This window comes from Tenrec ecaudatus, chromosome 2 (genome assembly GCF_050624435.1).
Source record: "Tenrec ecaudatus isolate mTenEca1 chromosome 2, mTenEca1.hap1, whole genome shotgun sequence".
Taxonomy (NCBI): domain Eukaryota; kingdom Metazoa; phylum Chordata; class Mammalia; order Afrosoricida; family Tenrecidae; genus Tenrec; species Tenrec ecaudatus.
The window spans coordinates 138380715-138386714 of NC_134531.1; the positions used below are offsets into that span (position 1 = coordinate 138380715).

The 6000-nt window shown below is 49.1% G+C and overlaps 1 pseudogene; it reads right to left on the reverse strand.

The window, feature by feature from the left end:
* LOC142440119 (protein MIX23-like) overlaps positions 1 to 5764 on the reverse strand; it is a 79769-nt pseudogene extending 74005 nt beyond the window's left edge.
* Between the last annotated feature and the right edge of the window lie 236 nt (positions 5765 to 6000).

Here is a 6000-nt window from a genome sequence, read left to right on the forward strand (position 1 = left end):
ACTGACGGACTGAGAGAGAGGGCTAACAAGCCATGGCCACCCTGGTGCCCTCTCGATCCCTCCTCCGGGGCCTGCCTGTTCTTAGAGCTAGGGTGGGGGTTGGCCCAACATGGTCTCTTTAGCCACATGATTCCTGGCCTTGCCCTTTGCTGGCTTTAGACTGTGGCAAACACCAGGCTAGCAGGCCAGCCAGCTGCAGGTGAAGCCAGAATTTGGGAAAACTTCCCCCCCCCCCACTGCTTCTCTGAGGGAAAATGCCCCAGACACATTCCTTAATTGAGCATTCCAATCTATTGCTGAGCTTGGGGTCCCACCACGGACCCACATGGTCTCGTATCCAGTGACTCGGGTGAAAACAAGAGACTAGAAAATCCAGTCTTACTGTCTCAGTCTCAGCCAGCTGGTCCGTTCCAGCCATAAAAAAAAATGAAACCCAAAATGTTGTTGTGGAAATGTGTGAGCTGTTCCTTTCCGGGCTTTGGAAAGTGTTCTTTAATGCCCATCGATTGCTGGATAATACGTTGTACCTATATGTCTCATTTCAATTACCTATTTAAAATTCACTGAACCATAAATCTATTTCCCGGGCTATGGGAATTTCGTTGAGAGTTCCGGCGACTTTGAAAAACCATTGATCCTCCAGTGCTCCGAGTGGCTGCATGTCAAGCCTTGATAGCTGGGTGAATGGATTTTGTGGCTTCCTTAATGGCCGCGAGTTTACATTTTATTGCATATCTATTATTTGGGCTGTGCTGTGAAGGATGGTTTGGCTGCCCAGTTCAAAACAAGTCCAAGGCGACAGCAGAATCCAATTTGCCTTAAAAATGATCATCATGAAGCTTTTCAAATAATAACCAGGAATGAAGGAAGCAGACATCACATTGCCCTGCATGAAACATATGGCTGGAGGTGAAGCGGTGGCATCCCTCCCTTCCCATGGGACTTGTGGTTCTAATGACCTTCATGAGGGAAGCCAGCGAGGCCTTCCCTTTCACTATGGGCAACAGTAATGCTTCTGTTTCCGTGAGAGTAAAGCCAATAGCTGCCTCTTTGGCCTGAGACTGATGGACGGGAATCAATTATTCTTGCTGTTTCTCTGGCTTGGTGGACAGCTCTCCCTCAATCTGCTGCCTCCCTGCTCTTTTCTTTTCTTGTTCACATCCTTTGGGATGAGAGCTGTCCCAGGGTCCCCATTTGGGGGAGGGGGGTGCAGGGGACAGTGCAGGGAGAGGAGACTGAGGATAGGAGAGAGGACCAGTGGTGTGTTGGCCAAAGTGTAACAGGTAGCTCTCTGAACAAACGTTCTATTGTGATAGCCCTTTATGGTGTGAATGCTTGTGTTGTCAATCCTTTCCATGTAGCCTTAGTGTGCTACCCACTACTTACATAGGGCTACTAACTGAAAGGCCAGCAGTTCGAATCTACCAGCTGCTCCATAGCAGAAAGATGACGTTTTCTGTTCCAGTGAAGACTTAAAGCCTTGGAAACACATAGGGGGCAGTTCTACTCTGTCCTGCAGGCTAAGAGTTGATGGCAGTGAGCTTCAGATGATTGACAACTGCTTTGCAAAAGTTCAGAAGATTTCCCTATTGGCTTTCATGAGCCGACTCTAGGGATCTGTTGATACTTCCACATATTCCAAAAATTGGAAACCAATTCCAGGGAGCAAGCTCCTTGATCCACCAAGCAATCACCACCTGCAGCTGGTTAAACCTACCTGTCATCCACGACTTACTAGAAACTACTGTCAGCAGATGTGAGTTTTAATGGCGGAGGGCAGGAGGAGGATGAAGGACCAGGCATGGTCACAGAATATCAGGCAAAGCTCCCCAGCTAATAGTTGGACTTGGGTCCTCAGCAGTAGACTTTGGACTGGAACGGCAACACTGTCTCAAGTTCACAGACACTCCTCCTGGGGAGGAGTCATGCTAGCTTCTCTCCTCTGGTGCCATTCAAGTGCTGCTTCTAGTCGCCACAAGAACCCCTCTTACCAACGGCGCCTCGGGGCTCCCTCTCAGGGCTCGTGAATGTTTGGAATCACAACAACTTAAGACAAGGTCAACGTGAAGCAGAAAGACCTTTCTGGAAAATGCAGCTCTTGGATGGGGAGAGGGAGGAGGATGCCAGGACTTGGGTGCAGATGCTCAATGCCCCACGGCACTTCTTATACCTACCTCTCAAATTCCAGGCCCTAAAGTTAGATGCCCTGAACCTGTAAGGCACACTTAAGGGCATGCTACATGGGGGCATGCGTACTCCCTGCTGTGTCCAGAGCCTGAATGCTGACACCCCAAGAAGATGTTTTAGTTCCCTGTGGCCAAGAATGACCCCATCCAGCCCCATGTTGGGACACAACACTGTCCCTGTCACCCTTCCTTGCTGATGCCTGTTTGGAGCCATCTCTCATCTCTAGGGACACTTGTCCCACCTCTGTCTAAGCAAAGTCCCTCAGGCCTAGGTCTGAGGACAGCCCACTTACTCCTGTACACACCTCCTCGGGACCCTGGAGGGCTACCTGGAGGGCCTCCTCTGTTTTCAGATTGCATGTCTATTTTTTGTTTTTCTCTAGGATTCTCCAGTTTCTGCTCCACTTGCCCCTGCCCATTCAAGACCCTGGTCCTTCCTGAGGATCTGCCCCCTCTGGCCCGCCCACCTGCTCCCTCCCCCATGTGCGGCCACGGAAGCCTCCACTTGCCCAGCAGCAGCCTCATGGTCATGCTTGAGTAACAGTTGGGTCTGCTCACATGCCAGGAGCAGGGCTTTTCTCAGAAAGGGAAGGGGGCACACTCATTTCCTGACCCCCCCATAGTGTCTCTTTTCCTCGTTTCTTAAAGACAGGCTTGTGGCAAAATCAAATCCAACCGCTTTTCCCCTCTGTAAGGAAACAACCGTGAGCAAACCGAGAGCATGCTGCAGGCCCCGCCACCTGCCACCATCCTGGGGCCCAAAGCAGCCCCTGGGCCGGACTTACGGAAGGCGGTGTAGAACTCTCGGAGGGTCAGGGAGCCGTCGCTGTTGTAGTCATCGAAGCGGAGGAGATCGCCCAGCGAGCACCCCAGGAGGTCCTCGTCCAGCTCCTGCTCCTTTGTCACATGCTGTGGGGCGAGGAGGGAAGCAGCAGTGAGCTCGGTGTGATGGACACACCTGGAAAATCTTGCTAGGCAAGGCTATGGTCACAGGAGAAAACTGAGGTCAGAGAGGGAGAAGGACCTCCATCAAGGTCACACCGTGGCTAGGATAGCGTCTGAGTGAGTGCTCAGGGCTGTCCTCTCTTACCCAAGCAGAATGCAGACAGCCTGAGCTAGCAACAATCCCCAGGCTACCTGGTCTACCCCTTTGTACTACAGATGGGGCAACAGAGAAGGGGTTTAATGCTACATGCCAACAGCAGAGGCTGGAATCAAGTGGGGAACTGAGGCTGCTGGGCTCCCAGCTGCAGGGTGCCCATTAATGCCACACTGCTCCTCCTGGTGGCACACTAGCTCTCACTAATCTCAGGTGGTGACGCCTAGCCACAGCTCACCCCAGAGGGCAGCTGCCTTTATCCCATCCCAGGCCCAAGTTCCATATTGTTGCTGCCCTGTTCTCGCAGAGACACAAATCCCGGGCCTGGGGAAGTGGGCAGGGGGCCATGAGTGGTTCGTGAGGACCCCTACTATCATGGGCTGCCCAGCATGACCCCATATGCCCAAAGGTGCCTGCTGCTGTTGGTGGTGCCACTGAGTTGCTTCTACTGTCATAGCAACCCAGGGACAACAGGATGAAGCCCTGCCAGGTCTTGCCCCATTCTCACATCCCTGCAGCCATGGTGTCTCTCTGGAGAGTCTCCTCTTTGTTGCTGACGCCCTACTTCACTGAGCATGATGACCTTAGCCCAGGACTGGGACTGGGACTGGGCCTGGGACTGATCACATGCTCAAAAGTTCCCCCGCCTTGCTCTACTTCTTTCCACTCAGACGTTTGTTGTCCTGGCATTCCATGGGACTTTCATGCTTCATCAAGCATCACTCAGAGGTTCCACTTCTTTACGGCTCCTTACTCACTGTCCAGCTTTTGTAAGCAGATGAGGCGACTGAAAAGATCATGGCTTGGATCAGGAGCAACTTAGCCCTCAAAGTGACCTGTTGGCTCTTTAACCTTTTCTAAAGAGGTCTTTGCAGCAGATTTGCCCAGTGTCACACGGCGTTGGATTTTGTTTCCAGCCGTTTTATCGGCACTGCATCCACATGCACACGATTCAGCAGTTCGAGCACACCACAGAGAGTTGTGCAACCATCACCACATCCTTTTGGGAACGTTTTCTTCTGCCTTATATGCATTGTTACTAGTGCAATTATTTTTTAAATTGTGGCAAACATATCCACAGTGAAACATTCTCCAATTCAACAACCTCTACATGTACACTTCAGTGCCAGTGATGATGCTCTTCGTGTTGCGCAACCATTGTTGATAACCTTTTCCAAATTATTCTACCCAATTATTTTATTAACATAAACTCAATGCCCCTAAGCAACCGCTCTTTCTCTTTCACCCACAGTAACCATCGGTCAAGTTAGATTTCTATTTTTTTAAATTTTTAGTTTTCTTGATATAAAATTCAAATATCATACATTCCCAGAGTTGCTTTTAAAAAGAGTTGAATATACATCATCACAATCAGTTCTAATGCTCCCTCCCCACTCCCGCACTCATTGTTTGCTCCCCAATTCCCCGCATGCGTTTGATTTCCGGCTTGCTGCTTCCAGAGGTGTTGCTTATTGGTCCATGTGAATTGAAATCCTTGATAACTTGGAACTCTTCTGAGTTTATCATGCCGCTTATTTCTGTTTTCTTGATGCTGCAGTGTACTTCGTGCTGAAGGCTGGGATTTTGTTCCTCATCAGTAAGTGCTTCTGGTCGTCCAGGTTGCCAGTCAGCAGATTGTCCCATCTGTATGACTCAGCTTGTTAATCAGTCTTTCTATCTCAATGCTGCATTCTTCTTCAGAGAGCACAGCCTGGATTACTTGTTCAGCACAGAGGTGGTGAGAGCAAGTGTGGTGAGAGGATACAATACTTTTTTCCCCCTAGAAAATTATTTTAATAGTTACAAAACATTTTTTTCACAGAATCGGTATACGATACTAATTGATAGCTCTGTAATTATCAGAATCACTCATGTTTGAGGTCTTGGCTTAGTGGGTCTGATATCAGCAAAAGGCCTTCGACTTTTGGCTCAGAAATCACTCTAGGAAGCCCATCCTGTTGATGTCTGCTGTGCTGAGCTCGTATGAGATGGCCTGGTCCTTTAAAAAACAGCTTCTCTCTTGCACTGTTCATTCTTTGGAGGCTTGAAGTGAATTCGGCAGCGTTCATTAAACACCTTCCAGCTCCTGTCATGTACTACTTCATCAGTGGTCAGCTCTGACTGCATCCATTTCAACTTGGTCTGTTCTAAGTTGCTTTAATAATGTTAAATCATCCAAATTCTTTTCTTCTTGTAGGTTTCTTACTACTGCTGAGGTCTGAACTATACAATTTTTTTATGATTCTTTCCCTGGAATGAGCTACCATCAAAGACTGCCAGGTTTGATGAGCTACCATCAAAGACTCATAGAGTTGTTTACAGAGGTTTGGCTGGCATCATTTTCCCCTGCAAATAAAGCTGTTGGAACTGTAGTGTTTAATTTGTGTACTATTCTGTCATCAATCGTCCTCATCACCTTGAGTAGCTCCTGGAACGCAGTGAACGCCTCACAGTTCATACCACCAATGGGCGCCACCATATTGGACATGCATGAGGCCCCCACAGTGGGCCAATCAGAGCAGATTAAAGGTGGCCACTTCACTGCCTGAGAATAAGTAGACCGAATGGGGATCAGTCGCAAATTTAGCAGAAACTTCTTTCCTGGTCCCCAGCCTCAGCGAGGCTTGCCACACTGAGACCCCTTTCTTTATGTCTATCTTTTTGACATGCTGACTTGGAATTGATCTAGAGTCAAAGACCAAAGAATACCAGAGC